This window comes from Triturus cristatus, chromosome 2_1 (genome assembly GCF_964204655.1).
Source record: "Triturus cristatus chromosome 2_1, aTriCri1.1, whole genome shotgun sequence".
NCBI lineage: Eukaryota > Metazoa > Chordata > Amphibia > Caudata > Salamandridae > Triturus > Triturus cristatus.
The window spans coordinates 660896965-660913543 of record NC_140581.1 but is presented as its reverse complement, the minus strand read 5'-3'; the positions used below and the strand labels follow the sequence as shown (position 1 = coordinate 660913543).

Below are 16579 nucleotides of genomic sequence, written 5' to 3'. Positions count from 1 at the left end.
TGCGAGTTGGTTTGAGATTTAAGTGTCCGCTCTTTGCCGAGTTACCTTGAGACTGACCCACTGCTCCATAACACTTTCATTTGAGTTTCAAAGCAAAAACATTACAAGAAAAGTAGTATATAGGACAACTGGTTGGGTGGTGGCACAAAGCGAAATTGAAGTTGATGCGGATGATGAGGGAAGACCATAATATGACTTTAAAAAAACTTGATAAGTGCATTGAAAGGTCACTGGTAAGGAGACAGGTAGAGGAGGGAAAGGTGGAGAGGTAAGGTGATCCGAGCCACTGAGGCTTACTGCTCATGTAAGGAGTCTTGTGTGACGTGGAGGAAAGTAGGTAGTGTAGGTTGTGGAAGTAAACCAATGAAATGGGGACGAATGTAAAAGGATCAACAGTAATACTGTCTACAGATGTTTTTTGGAAAGGTAAGGAGGCAGAGGTTGGTGGAGCACAGGATTTGAGGAGGAGCATGGTAGGAGGAGGTTTCTGACAGATAATGGAACATTCTGTGAATTGACTTGAGCACTGATATAAGAACCATGTACTGTGCCACGTTTCTAGTGGAAACCCAGATGGCCTGCTGTAGATGAGATAAGGTGAGCTCATTTCTAGCAGGAGTGAAGAACATGTCAGTAACAAAGTTGATAACTTTATCAAAGGGAGAAAAAGCACATTTAAGGAAACCCTTGAACAAGTTGTTATAGTGGCTTGTACTTCGCGTATAAGAACTTACCTTCAGTAACAATTTTTCAGTTTGATAATTTATCTATCTGCAGATTCCTCACTTGAGAATATATTCCCGAAGTGTCAAATCTGATTTAAAAACACATTGAAAGCAGTACTTCTGCGCAGCGCTAGGCAACATTGTGCAGCTCCTCATGGACGCTGTTTCGCTCCAGGACTGATGAGCAGAGCCGCCTATAAGCGCCACCCATGCGCTGACTTCAGTTACTTTTGTACGCTGTCTGTGCCCTTATACACAGAGCCTATCAACAGATTGGCATGACCAGTGTGCAGATCTCTACTTTTAGACCTTTTTAGATCGATAAAGAGCGCAATTCACAGAAGGAGGAAGTAGGAGTGCCAGCGAGGAACATGTGGTTAGATAGAGGGTCCAACAGAAAGATCAATACAGAATGGAACTTGTTCTTCTGATGGATACTTCTAACTGCAGGTTTCTCATCATGTGAATAGATATCATAGCAGTACCTCCCTCCCATTGGTGGATCGGTTAACTGGCTTAGACCAAACAATCCAGCAGTACGGAGCAGGCAAAATGCCCCTCTTCATGGAACTGATTGTCGAGGCAGTAGTGATTTGTGAACGTTATGTACCGCTGCTCACGTTGACGCCGGACAAATGGCTTGGACTTGTACTCTGCAAGCTACCGCAGTTCTGGCAGTCTTAGATCTTGTGGAATGAGCCCTTAAGCCCTCTGAGGGCTGGTTTTTCGTTAGTGCATAGCAAATCCTTATACAGAGAACAATCCATGAGGCGATGGTACACCTTGCACTTCTTTCACCACAGAACCCATAAAGAGCTGACTGTCCATTTAATATTCTTTGGTGCCATCATTAGCGATGAACTATCTATTCCTCGTTGGAGAAATGAGGTGGGGCACAAAAAATTGTAAGGGTATTAGCCTACCCAACATGAAATGGAGTGACCACTTTCCATAGAAAGGAAGCCCAGGTCCTTAACAGCTTATCTGGAAAGAATGTTCTCTAAAATGGATTGAAAGCGCCTGCAACTTGTTCCCATGCCTCACAGATGTTACGGTGAAGACAAAGTCTGCGTTCAATGTCAGAAGCCTCAATTAGCAACTGTGCAGCGGCTGAAAAGGGTGCATATCAAGAAAGTGCGAGCTAAGTTTAAGACCCATTGTGGCATCACACGGGGGTTTGGAGGAAATACATGTTGCAAACCCTTCAAAAATGTTATCAAAACAGGTGATTCAAATAAAGAGGACTGATCCTGCAACCACAAAGCAGAAGAAAGAGATGACAAATATACTTTAACAGTGGCCAAACCTACTCGTTGCTGGGCCAAGTACAAGACAAACAAAAAAAGCATCAGACAACTTGGCTAGCAGTGGGTCACTTGGTTTGGTACCGCACCAAGCCACAAATCTGTCCCAACGACCGTTATACACTAACTTCGTAAATTACATCAACTACCTGCATTGTTCAGCAGAGACAATGCGTTGGTTTCGAGATGCAACAAGGCTGCGGTGCGTGTTCCTAATGTGTTGGCGTAGAGAATCCAGTTAATGTGGCTTACGATGCGAAGCCAGTGTCAAGGATGGGAGGTGCAGTGAAGACGAGCGGTGAAGCAGCGATGCGGAGGTTTGTCATCAACGTGGGGGCTGCCTTGTCAAGGGATGAGAGGAGCTTGTGCCGGGAGAAGTATTGCGCAGTGGCAGTTCTGAAGACGATGCGTCAGTCCCAAGATGTGGGATGCAGCGCTGATGCAAGTCTTTTGCAACGGGTCCAATCCACACAACAGGGACGATGCGTCGTTTCTACCGAAGATGTACCGTGCAGTCAAGGAGATGGGTCGGTTCTGCTCAGGGATTCGTTGCACAGCAGCGGAAGCTTCGCTTTCACTGGAGAAACACCGTAGGCCCACTTCCAAGGGTCCAGGACTGGGGTGGCACCAAATGGCAGGGCAGACTCACAGATGACAGAGTCCTGGTGCAGAAGCAGGTAAGTTGGAAGTCTTCTATAGCCCCGAGACTTCAGATCAGGAAGCCAGACATGCTAGTCCTTGGAGTCACTCTGGGTTCAAGTGGTGCAAGGTCAGTCCCCTCACACAGGTAAGAAGGCAGCAGGTCAGCACAGCAAGGCACGAGTAAAGCAAAACAGCACTCAAGCAGAGTTGCAGTCTTTATAAGCAGCACATCAGTCCTCCTTCCTGGCAGAGTCTCCACAGTTCCAGAAGTGTACTAAAGTGCGCGATTGGACTCTCCAATATAGGTCACCTAGTGAAAAAGGGACAAGTCCTATCGTTCCCGGAACTGCAGGAGAAGCATGAAATGGCCCAGGGGGAGGCATTTTGATACCTGCAGATTCATCATGCCTTAATGACCGCTCTCCCAGACATGAGTAACCTCTCAGAATCGTCTCCTCTTGAGGATCAATTACTCTCTGAATCACTCCCTGACAAGGCCATTTCCCAAGCAAGCTGTGTAATAACCTATCTGACCCTATCCTAGCTCTTTGCAGCCGGTGGCAAGCCAACATTGGTGACATTGACGATGAAGATTGGCAAACTGCGCTAATGTCACCGAGAGAGGCAGCCATTTCACTTCGCTTCCGGCTGATTCAATTAAAAGTTCTGCATACAACCTACCTCACCGGGGTTAAACTAGCTAAAATTGGGACGCGACAGGACGCATCTAGTCTGCGGGGGTGTCACCAGGATGCAACCTTCTACCATACTATCTGGGATTGTCCATGCCTTTGTCCCCTATGGGAAGGGGCTACCACATACTTGCAAGACGCACTAGATTAATAGATTAACCTCACTCCATCACTGGGGCTCCTTAACATTTAAGCACCATCCAACCTCACTGAAGTGGAACAACAACTGGTTACCTTGGGATATGTGTTGGTGAAGAGAGCCATTGCACTGAAGTGGGGGGTGGCGGGGTAGCCGTCGATAAACGCATGGGCAGCTGAGCTAGATAAATGTATGTGGCAGAAAAATAAGTATTCAAAATCAGAGGCTGCCCCAAGAAATGGGAAGTGGAGTGGGTGGAATGCTTATCATGGAAACCTATTCTACGACTGTTGAATTGGAAATGGCTAAAGGGAAGCATCTTAAGCTTGACACGATAGAATGAATGTATAACTATGTTCCGTAATCTGTACCTGATGATCGAAGATCGAACTGTCTGTGATTTACACCTGTGATGATTGGAATTTTCTTATCAATAAAAAAACCCAGTAAAAAAACCAAAAAAAAACCGAAGTGTACTAAAGTGATGGTGTCTAAGGTCCAGTACTTATACCCAGGTGGGCCTTTGGAGTGGGGGAGACTTCAAAGACAGGACTTTGAAGTGCACAGAGTTTCTGCCCTTCCTCCAGACTCACTACAGGGGGGCATGCAGCCCTTTGTGTGGGGACAGGACACAACCTATTCAGGTGTGAGGCTTGCCCCAGCTCCTCCCTCCATTCCTGCCAAGATGCCCCATCAAGTCACACCTAAGCTCCCATTGTGGGTGACTATCTAGGGGAACATACAAAGTCCAGCTGTCACCCACCTCAGATATATGGTCAGAGACAGACAGCAGGCACCAAGTGGCTAATGTAAGAAAATGCCAACTCTCTAAAAGTGGCACTTCCAGAAATGTAATTTAAAATCCGACATCACCTTAAGTTAGGATTTTAAATTAGGATTCCAGAGACACCAGACTTGGGGGTCTTATCCCTTCCCAATCGGAAATTACACTAATAATATGTAAAAAGGTAATCCCAGTGTCATCCTTTGAGAGATATATGCCTTGCAGTACTGAAAAATAACCCAGCACAGTTTACCCCAGAGCATTCTGGTAAAGAACGCTTACTTCAAAGTTGCTGTAGTTTTTCATCAAAGTTGGTACAGGTATTGCTGTTATCTCTAGATGTGTTTCTGGGTTTAGCCCGTCATCAGTAGAGAGCAGAACTAGTAGAGGACAGAAAAAAAGTAATCTGAGTATGCTGAAATGCTGCCCAAGTCTTCACAGGTCACAGTACCACTCCACAGGCACACAGGTGCATCCCAGGTGAGCTTGTCATCTCGTTGGCTCAAGGAAGCCTTTTTAAAACAAGGGGGGAGGAAGGACACTACCACCTGGGATGCACCTGTGTGCCTGTGGAGTGGTATTGTTCCTGTTGAATGTATGCACAAAACAGCTGATGGAAAATTATTTCTGGTCTTCGTGAACAACTTGCAGAAGAGCTAAAACAGACGCCTCAGCTATTACCATTCATAAAAGTGGAACCACTTGTGGTAAATTGTTACTACTGAATTATAGTGCCCAGTCACCCTACTTTGGTCCTCAGCACTATAGAAACAGCCTGCTGTTGCTCTTCGTGTTTTGAAAAGTGGAAATAAAAGTTGATGGAAAGACCTGATTCAAGATTTTGCTCGAAACTTAATTGAAAGGACACCTGATCAGTATAATTGTAACACATTGTGTGGAGAGAAAAAATTTAATTGCTCTTTTCTTTCCCTGACCTCATAGTTGGATAATAGAAATAATGATCGGTGTGCTCTGATGTATTGTGTTTAATTGCACTATAGAAACATGATGCCTGACTGGCTGACACAGAGTGAGCACAAACATCCACTAGGTTAAAGTGAAGCCTACAATGTCAAATAAAACAATCTTTTATCTTCATTCACCACTATCGTATGCCTGTGGCCTACTTTGGTCCTCAGAGGCAGAAGTAAACCCAATTTCGCAGGATCAGTGTTTTTATAAATGTGCATGTCCCTTCTCTAATGAACTCTCAGTTTTTATCCACTTCTAAATTATCTTGCTGGTCGAAGGGCAAGCTTTAAGGATGGCCGAGTGAAACTTAATGAGCATGTCTCTATCAGCTTGTATACAGAGAGCCTCCCCCAGAGTATTTAATATTGCTTAGCAGAACTCCTTTGCAGATTGCATACTATTTTCTCCCTCCACTCCCTCTTCCAAAGAATTGTCATGGATTTTGCTAAGTGCACAATATTTCCCAAGTCTTCTAAACTTACCCTCGCCACTTAGCATTCATCTAACAGTACAACTGTTTCTTCTGTTATTGATTGGACCAGCATAAACTGTGAAAGTAAATGTCCACTGATATTTAATCTCCCTCCAATGCAAGTAACTGTTTTTTCAAACGTCTGCAGACCATCAGCTAATTTCTCACTAAGGCCACCAACTTCCGATGGAAACCTTCTGGCAGTTTCTGAAAGTCTCCTTTGATAATCTGAAATGGTGCCGGTGGGTATGAGGCACACTGTCTTTGAAGAAAGATAGCTTAACTTTTGGGGGATTTTAGATTGAGGAATAAATCCTTGCTATATATTTTATGGCAAGTTATTTTTAACATTACTCTGGATTTTTTGAGATTAGTAAATGAATAAGAAAATTATTTTACATCTGTGATTAAAAAAAGTTATAATCGGTAACTATGTAACAACACAGCAAAATGTTCAAAAGAGCAATGAATAAAATAAATTAATGGAAGGCAGTATGTACATTTAATCTCCAGGTTACAGTTGAGGACAAGATGAGTGATGGATAATTCGGTATATATTTCAGTTTCTCTGCACGCAATATGTCGCAAGGGAGGCTGATGCCAAGAAATGAATCGAGGAAATGAAACTAGGAGCATTAAAAAGAGTACTTTTCAATAATGGACCCGTGATGTGCAAATGCCAGGGAAAACGTGAGATTAAATAACTGCATACATCCATTAACTTCCTGGCTTCTGCTCAAGCGACAGAGCTAATATAATGATGATGAAACGGGATTTATAGAGCGTCCTGGAGCTGAAGCTTCTAGGTGAAGACAATTAGCTTTGAGAAAAGAGGCAGGTTCTTTTGAAAGCGTTGTTCAGATTCAGCTAGGTAGAGTTCTAGGGGAAGGAAGTTTGTTCCAGGCTGAGGAAAGGAACGGCCTCTTGCTCTGTAGGCGCGAATCCTGGGTGCTTTGGCAAGCACCCAGTTAGAGGAACACACCTTCCTGGCTGGGATATAAGAAAGTAGTCTGGATGTAAGGTATCGGAGGCCTGTTAAGAGCAAGGCAAGGTGAGTACAAGTGTTTTACAAAAGATGCGTTTAACACCCTGGCAGGCAATGCATATAATGGAGGTGAGAGGAAATCTGAGCTTTAAGCGGAAGTTGAAAAGCAGGCAAACAGCTGCATTTTGTACCACCTGGAGCCTGTTGACTAAATACTGGGGGAGTCCAAAATATAGTGCATTTGTGTAGTCCTGCCCGGACGTGAAGAGGGCTTGAATGACTGTCTTCCTAGCTGGAAGGGATAGAAAGTGATAAAACGTTTTCACAGTACAGAGCAGGCCAAAGCAGGTCCCAACCATGTAATTAACTTGGTGTTGAAAGGACAACCGGTTATCATACTTAACCCCTCGGTTTTTTACCGCTTAGGACTGCGGGTTTAAGTGAGGGGGCACTATCCAGCGAGAAGCCCCGCCAATCCGCAGGAGAATTATAACCGAAGTAGAGAACTTCCGTCTTATCTGCATTGCACTTCCATTGGTAAAGGCGCATCCAACGGAAGACTGCAGCTAAGCATGGTTTTATTTTATCTGGTGTAATATCTTAATTTTTTTTTAAGGAGATGAGGAGCTGTGTGTCATTCACATAAGAAATTAGTTTTGGAACCAAAGTATTGCGCCATGAATGCCAGCAGAGAAAGGTAGATGTTAAAAAGTGGTGGGCTGAGCCCTGAGGAACCCCAACTGTTAGCCCTTTGAATCCTTGAGAATAAGAGGGAATCCAACCCTCCTGTCCAAGACTCCGACCATTTAGGTGCAAGACCATCAATCCCGATGGTCTGAAGGTGGGAGAGGAGCCTAGAGTGAGGTACCGTGTCAAGGGCTGATGATAGATCTAATAGTATCAGCACAGTCTTACACCCTGCGTCTAAAGTGTCTCTAATATACTCTGTAACCTCAAGCAAGGCAGTTTCAGTGCTAAAGCTGGGCCTAAAGCCAGTTGATTGTGGTGTAGGAGGTCGTTAGACTCCAAGTAACGTGAGAGCTGCTGGTTGACAAATTTCTCCAGCAGCTTAAACAGCTCGGTTACAAGGAGATAGGCCTATAGTTAGCCGACAAGTTGGAATCTGCTTACGTTTCTTTCAATAAATATAGGATTTTAGTCGCTTCCAAGCTGACTGAACCACTGTGGTGGTAAGAGAGTCATTAAGCAGTTTGTTGACCGTAGGGTTGATTGCTTCAGCCCCCAAAGCTGAGGGGTTGGGGGGCAGGGTTCAGATAGTGATTCTGACTTAAGGTCACAACATAGCAGCCAAGTTACAAATTGCTCATGTGTGAAGTTTCAGCTTATTTATGAATGACATTCTACTGCCAAAATTGTGACACTTCGAGTGACTCTTATGAGTAAAAAAAAACAGCACTGAAGTCACTGTAAATGATATGACCCCCTTTTGAGCATTGCACAACTCTAAACGGGTCTTGACACTGCTGCAAAACCACTAAAATCCAGGGGCACTTATGAAGAGAAAAGGGTGCCTGTTTCCCTCTTTCGTTCAAACCAAGTTGGTAAAGTTAAAGAAATATGAATGTTAAAAGATCATTTTTTAGCATTAATATACCAGTCCTCCTCAAAGGCCTCGCAGTCACTCTTACATTTGGTGAAGTTGTTTCCAGAAAAAAAGGTTGTGGTGGGATGAGCAAAGGAAATTACCTCCCTCACCCGCTCAGAGATGGACTTACCTGTGCTAACTTTTTGTCTAGCTAGAGATAGCCTCTATATGCTGCTATCTTCCGTTCAGCTTTTCTTTAAAAACCAGGGGCTGGGTGTGGCCTAGCGAGCCATCATGGTGGACGAGTGCTAGGAGAGCTCCGTCCAGCCCGCTCTAACATCCTACAATCTCCTGCTTCCCCGGTCTACTTCCCTATCTGAATTGTGCCCTAAGGTCATCGCTAGCCGAGGATCATCACGGGTGCAGAGTTTCAGACTACTCCGTGCCTGGGAGCGGGTGCTGCCAACTAGGGCCTGGACCGGGCTTATAGTGACCACACCGTCATCCGCTCCACTCAACACGCATGCACAGACGTCACCCAAGGATTACACTGACACATTCGTTATGGGTGAAGAACTGCTGCAGGTTTATTTCATACAACATAAGTATGACGATAGAGTGGGTTATCTTACGGGCGATCCAGGGCAAGCAGCCCCTCGCTGCTCCGCCCGCCTTACGAGCCAGCACGCACGGTGGGTCGATGCCCGACAGCGCGGCACATTCTTTTCAGATCCTCCTTTGGATCACGTGATCTGTCTAATACTCCCGCCCCCTTTTTACGGGGTCGGAGCGTGTTATGGCACACTCCCGGTTGGTCAGGCCCCCCAACCGCCCAAAGGACTAACGGGGCGCCGTCGCGGTCTTCCCAGAACCTCCTTCGGCTCCCGGACCTTGGCTCGGGCACCCTTACTGTGCCGGACAGGGGTACCCTTACTGTACCGACTGTCGCAGAGGTACCCTTACTGTACCCTTCTGCCTCCAGATCGCCCTGTAACTCCGCCACAGCTCTGGGGAGGCTTCCGTCGCTGCCAGAGCCCCCCCTTCCTCCCGTCGCTGTTATAGGTGCCCTGCCCCTGCGAGCTAGCTTTTAGTGGGCTAAATTATGGATCCTGTTCTGTAATTTTGGAACTTTACTCAGAACACCAGCGCCGACTAACAGAGGGGGGTTTCCTCCAAAAGCGAATTGGCGCAAGGATGTCTTTTGGCCCCACTGCTGTTCAGCTTATACGTGACAGCTGTTCCTAACTTCTTTGCGATGCAACTGGAGATCATCCTAACGTAATTGTGTGACGATCTAAAACCTGCATTGTAGAGCCAGAACTAAACCATAGTTTCTTCAATCCATCTATACCCTTCGTTCCTTGAACATAATTTTATAAACAATGGAAGACTATGTTTTCTGCAGGGGAAGGTGGATGTATTTACGGAAAACAGAGTATCTTTCCTGGCACGAAGAAGGTTTCATTTTCCACTTTGTCTAAAAAGGTGATGTGTTGATAGTGTTTATGGTTCCCGCCATGCAGCTGCTTCGGGGTTTGCATGATTTCTAGGCAGGGCAAAATATTTAACGCTGCCTGCTACAGATGAGAATTTGCTTCTGAAGGATACATATCTTCCAGCTCGCGGACCAAACTTTGCGAACGTTTCAAGCCCCTGGGCTACAAGGAAAGACTGAGCGAAGAAGAGCAACACCTAACTCTGTTTCTCAGTCTGGAAAATATGGCATGGACAACAAGGCATTGAAACTGGCGGTTATGGTATGGACATGAAATCCTGTTGTGCTTTTCAATTGGACCAGATTAGAGTCCTTTGTGGCTTAGAAGTGTATTTCCAACAGCTACAGCACAATAAAGCAGGATGAAGGTAACGTGCGAGTTACTCCCTTCCCTGCGTTTATCAACACAAGCGGACATCACGGGTATCTAATGATGGGATGGGCGCTTAAAAAGCTGTGAACATCAGACAGTAGGGGGGCAACAGCCTCTGTCTTTGTACTCTCACCCAGTACACGGGCAACATATGCTCGCAGTCCCTGGCTGCTTCATGACACTGTCTCTGAATGGTTACTGCCACCCTTCGCTAGTGACAGCATTCTTGGCAAGTGATTCGTTGAGACAATCTCACCTTCCTACAGCACGCAATAAAAATAGATAAAACTGCTAGCTCTGCCGTATTTACCTTTTCGGCCAACGCTCCCTACTTTTGCTTCCTTTACATTGTATTATTATCCTATTGTTCACTTCAAATGACCAATATCTCAGCAACATCTCCTGGACTCCCTACTGCCAATAATGACCTGGCATTCTCGGGATCGATCTTCGCTAACCAGGTAATACTAGTTTTATTGCATATTCTTGCAAACTAAGTTACATTAATTAGATGATGGAGTCTTATTCCAGCCTTGTTCTTCAATAGTTCATATAAAATCAAACTCAGATAAATATTATTGAAATATTTCGGTCCATTCCCACTTTTTAATTTACTTAAAATTGAAAGCTTAATTCCTGAAGACGACATGTCATTTGAACTAATATTTATAGAATTCAATCAGTTTTAATAAGTGGATTGGCTCAGCACCCCCTTCCCTAATTCAAAACCTAATGCTAACCACAACAATCAGGAACATATGTGCAAGTGCCTTAAAAGGCACTGAAACTATTTACCGTTCGTGTGATGTTTGTTATATAATGTTGTCAGTTAAAGTTATTGACTGAACAACTTGAACCTCAATTTTTAGAATTGATTTTGTAAAACGCTGTAACCTTATCTCACCTTTAACCATAACTATTGGTCCACAATATCGTAAAACTTATTGACTTCCATTTAATTAATTTCAAACTAGTGTAATTTCTTTTTTATTAATTGTTTATTCCAACAGTATGGTTTGCTGTCACCTATGAAACCTCCTGTGTGGTTCCACCAGCTCTGTTTCCGAATCTCTCAGTTTGTGCAATAAACACATTATGTTCTGCTCCTAAAAGGTTATGAAAAAACCATCCAACATTTGTTCTGTTATGTTATACTAAATTTGTAGGGCACACGTACCAGATTGGTTTCCAGGCGCTACTCTGAAACCTGTTAGAGTGGTATGTTACTCATATACCTGTCTAACTGGCCATGTTTTAGGAGCTTGCGGGAAGTCATGAGGTCTGTGCAGGACCTACTCTCTAGAGGTGGGGAGTTCCAATATCTGGGACCTGGTGTGATAAACCTTGTTCCACCAAAGTGTTTCCATGTAAAGGATCCCTGGGGAAACCACATGTAGTTTCAATCTTGGGGGTCGCGACGTGGCCAAGGTGAACATTTCGCGTCAACACATTAATATCGTAGAATGGATAAAAGAGAGCGGTATTGGTGGATTCCATAACAAAATGACTTTCGAGATTCTGCACCGTGACCACTTGATGTGCCATTGGCTTGCCAATTTGGCAATGTCCTTTTCCCAGGCGTACAGCTCTCAGATATCATTCACCCAACACAGGGCATCTTATGGGCGACACCAAATATTTACCGCTCCTTGTGCTTACTAAAATGGACCCGGTCCTTAGTTCCCAGAACACGATGCACTTAAATGTCATCTGGCCCTGGTGCCTATCAAACAACTGTGATAGCATCTGTCACCCTCATAAATAACTAAACGAACTTCAAAGGTCGCAGAAGAGGCGAGGCAGGCCAAGTCTCGGTAGACCATGTCACTCTGGGCTTTACCTTGCCTCCCTGTGGAACAGGGAGAATAACCTTACAGATGTTATGTTTGACACACAAACCCCAGGCCTTCCGCTTGTCTCAACACAGCTCAGGATGCCTACTTTCCTGTATAGACTAGGCTGCCACTATGACTGTGAGTTGAAGAAAACATTACCCCAGCTGTTTCCGAATAGCAAGGCTAAAGATTAAGGCAGCAGCATCTCTTGATTTAGGCGTGGAACTCACAATAATAAATCAGTATTCCGAATCCAAACATTTAACCAATATTTGATCTCATGTGACTATCTTAATCCCCATCCGCCTAGGCCTACTTCCCTATTCAAATCGCGAGTGGCTGGCAAAGAGTACGTTTGAATTATCAAAGCCATGCATATTCAGCCTGAAGCCAGGAATCGAAGGAAAGCTTGGGGACGATAGTGTGAATAGCGATGGTGGCATCTGGTTCAGGGCTTCCAGGAATGAAACATCCTTCAAGTTAAGAGAGACCACTAACTCAGCTTGAGCTTGGGAACTGCCCCATAGGTTGCTTGCATGGATTGTAGTTCCACCAGTGGGTGGGCTGCAATAAGAATTACAGTATAGGGGCCAATATGAGCATGAGTGTGGCACAGAACCTGGGGACATCTTAACATCTCTAGCCCCTTCACAACAAACTTAACTACCGTAGCAAGACCTGAGCAGAGGCTCCTATAGACCCCACCGAATCGAAAGGGTAACATTTGTTTACGGAAAGCAACTCACTCCTGGTGGACGACGTAATCAACTAAAGTTTCATAGAAGGGATGCATCATTAGACAATCGTGGCATGTTTTTGAAAACAGTAAAGCACCACTTCACTTCCACCTCTGTCTCATACAAACTGATCATGTGAAGGTGGAAAGACACTGACGGCGGCCCACCCCATCGAGCACGCGAGCGAGCTTCCCGAGCAGGCGCAGGCCCCCAAATCTGCGGCCATGCAGACAGTGCACAGGAATCAGTGCGCCATGGGCCCGAAGGCATGGAGCGCTTTACATATCGCCGCATTTGCACTTACACTCATGGCGAGGAGAGGAATATAATTGCCCCTAACAATCGTGCGCCCAACATAGTTACAACATGACAGCATCAAACACGCTCCGCTTCGCATTGTGCTTGCTGTGTGTGGAATGGCTCGAGTGTTGTAGACCTCACGCACTCTCGCGGTAAACGGCGATGCCGGCCTGGTGATGTTGGTGCCCTGTGCAACAATGTTTGTTGGCGCCCCCCCAAAGCCGCCTCCACCACCGATTCTCTCACTATCCCCCTCTAACAGTGACCAAGTCTTCATAACCACCCTCTCAGATTCATAGAATTAGTTATATAGTGCCACTCTACCAGTGTAGGGTGTCCGAGCACTTTGCATCCTACACCTAATCCGCCGAGCCAATCAATCATATGCATGTGAATCAGTATATAGGACTGTTACCTGAGCCAAGGGACTCAACGTGTAGGAGACACATGTCATCCCTACTGGCAGGCAGTGTATTTTCAGGTTGCTAGGTGTGGAGAAGCACAAGCTCAGTCGATTTCTAGCCAAATTAACCCGTTGCGCAACATTAATCAATGTTCTAATAACGCATGCTTAGCGGCGTGTATGCAGCTCTAGGATGAACGTTCGTAGCTCACTGTTGACTATTAGGGCTTTAAGATATACATTGCCAGTCACAAAAGGATGCCTCTTTTGAACACAGTAACCTGCTGACCTATTTACATCATACGTAATCTGCAATCTACCTGGCACACGTTCTTTGCAGCAGGCCCATTAACCCTCTGCACTAACTGCACCGAAGTCAAAACCTCAACTATACAAAAACCTGATTTCTCTCCAAGAAGATAATGATAATTCTTTTTATTAAATGACCATCGCTCCACCCTATCATGAGTTACAGGTTGAGAACCATGATGTATAAACACTTGCACACAACAACACCAATGTATAGATATCTTCTTGTACTCGACCGTGCAAGCCAGCATGCGGGAAGTGTACCCACACGACACGCACCCACTGTCAGGCTGAGTCCCGCGTATTCTGCCAGCCTTGTGAATAGGAGGAGGGGGGGGGGGCGAGGCCCCTGCACGCCACGCGGTTCCGAGGCACGGACGCCTGTAAAGGGGGAGGCAGCATTAAAGCATATCGTGTGTAGTTCCGAGCACTGTGCCTGCAGCAGCCAGCGCAGGAGAGCGTGGCGTTCGCCCCCCCCGGAATCGAAATCACGGCACTGGGGGCTTGGCATGCAGCATGATTATATCGTGCGAATTAGACCAGACGGCATTGGAGCGCTATGCGTGAGCGCCGGTCTTAAAATGCACCCATAGACACGTCGTACACTGTAAGGTACCTATACCACATTACCCTGCCCTAAGATAGCAGCAGCAGAGCATGCAGCCAGTTCAAACCGGGAATATAACACATAGATATCACAGGCGAAAGAGGGAAAGCGCGCCCAGTGTTCCCGCCTAGCTCCACCCTCCTGCTATTTTTCGTGACACGAGAAAGAGAAGGGTTCTTATGTTGCATATTTTATCTAGCGCGAGCTCGCCCCGAAGGTATTGGAGCGCTTCAAATGGCATTTACAGTACACATTCAGGCCCCGTTTTCCTGCACCAGAAACGGCAGCGCAGCTGACGGACCGCATCCTTCCCCCACATTGCGAACAAAGCATCCTAAACAAAGTCAACCAATCCGTGTAATTCAACCAATCCGTGTAATTGTGGAGGCTCAGGTTTATTTAAGTAAACAGGTACTGTGTATTTGCTAAAGGCTTGTATGTGCACGTGTTAACAAGGACAGCACAATCATGAGCGCTCTTCCCTCAAAACGCAACTGAAATATGTGTGAGGGAGACTCACGTAAATACGAGGCAAAACCAGACAGGCGAAATATCCTCTTTTAACAAAATTTGAAATGTACGGGGAATAACCCTAAACTGCGTTAGTGCGGCAGACGGCCCACCTCCTCAAGGCCCCATTCGGACAACTACGCACCGGGGGGGGGACCGCATTGATTCGAACGCCCAGGATCACCGGAAGGCGCCGCCACCACGAGGCCCGCAGCCTTTCCCCGCCGCCCCATCGGCGGCGGCGCAGTCAACGGGGGGGGGGGGGGGGGCGCGGGGTGAAATGACTCCCCATAAAGCAAGTTTGTGGAGGCGACCACGGGGCTCGGAAACTGCCTTGCGCCCCAGGAAGGCCGTGCAGCAACCGGCCCCCGTTCGACCCTCCGCTCAGCCTGCATCACCGCGCGGACCCTACCTCACTGCTCGAAGCTCCTTCCCCTCGCCCCGTGGCGCCACCTCAGCCGGATAAACCAGCGGGTGGCGAATCGAACTTCCCCTCGGACCCCATCTCGAGGCGCTGAATCTAACCCCCCGCGGACCCTAGCTCGAGGCGCGGGGTGGGTGAGTGATTAGCCCGGGTTTGCAGTAAGGCCGGCCCCAGCAAGGCTCGCGCACTCAATTACTAATTGAGACTGGGGGGGGTGCGGGCATTGCTCAGCTACGAGGCGCGGGGGGGTGTATGATTAGCCCGCGGAAAATTGCTACAGTGCCGGCCCCCCACCCCAAGGATTAGGGGGGGGGGAGCGGACATAAGATCCCGCTACTCTTCCGCGCACTGCACATTGCCGCCCCTCTGCAGCGCCACCCACGGAACGCGGCAACCACCCATTCAAAGCGCCAACCACGCTTCAACCTTGCGCCCCCTCCGCCCGTGGCCATCCGAGCCACAGGGCCCCGTCAACCTGGAAATGCCAAGGGACAGGGCCGGGGCAGAGTGGGAGCAGCAAGACTTACCCTAGATACGAAGCCCCAGCGACTACGAGGCCCCAGCGACGACGGGACAGGACGACCGATGCTGAGTGGCGAATGGCGTATCTCGCGCGGCCAGGAGAGAAACAGGAAGCAGAGGGCGATCTACGGAGGCGGGAGGCATAAATAGGCCTGGCCCCGCCCAGCCCAGTGGCCCGCCTCCCCCAGCAGGGCCATTGATTGGGGTCTCCCCTCCCAAGGCGCGGCCTCACGAGAGGAGGAACAAAGGGGGGGGGGTGAGGCTCCGACGGGTGGCCACTAGAGGGCTGACCTGCTAATGTCCCCCTGCGTGGGACGCGGCCAGCGGCATTCCTGTGGAGATCGGGCGGCCTGCTGCTGCGGAGATCGGGCGACCTGCGGCGGCAGTCTGAACAATAGACTGCTCAGGGGCCTTGAAGCGGCCGGAAGCTGGAGTGCGTCATTTGTGACAGACTGTCTTGGAGTCGTCCGGAACATGGCGGATTCTACTTGGGCCTGAGGCACGGCCGCCGGAGCGGATTATGAGCCCCCCCCCCCGCCTGTGAAGAAGCGGTGAGTGAGGCTGGTCGGCGGCTCCATCGGACAGCGTGGGAGAGAGCCTGGATAGGTGCGGCTCGACCGGGGGCTGAGCATTGAAACCCCAAGGCTGATCCGAGCTTGCTGTGAGCTGCCGCCCCCCCGTGGTGTGCGGGGCCCGCATCGGCGGCATTATCGTACCGCGTGGGCCCTGTGGGGGCTTACGGTGGAGCTACCTGGCACTCCGGGTGTGCACCCCAGTCGCCCCTTGCGTCTCCTGTGCCATTG

The 16579-nt window shown here is 47.6% G+C and overlaps 1 protein-coding gene across 2 annotated transcripts in view; it reads right to left on the bottom strand.

The window, feature by feature from the left end:
- Nucleotides 1–16579, bottom strand: part of FER (FER tyrosine kinase) — a 1023934-nt gene that overhangs the window by 48719 nt on the left and 958636 nt on the right. The gene's annotated exons all lie outside the window — the stretch shown is intronic.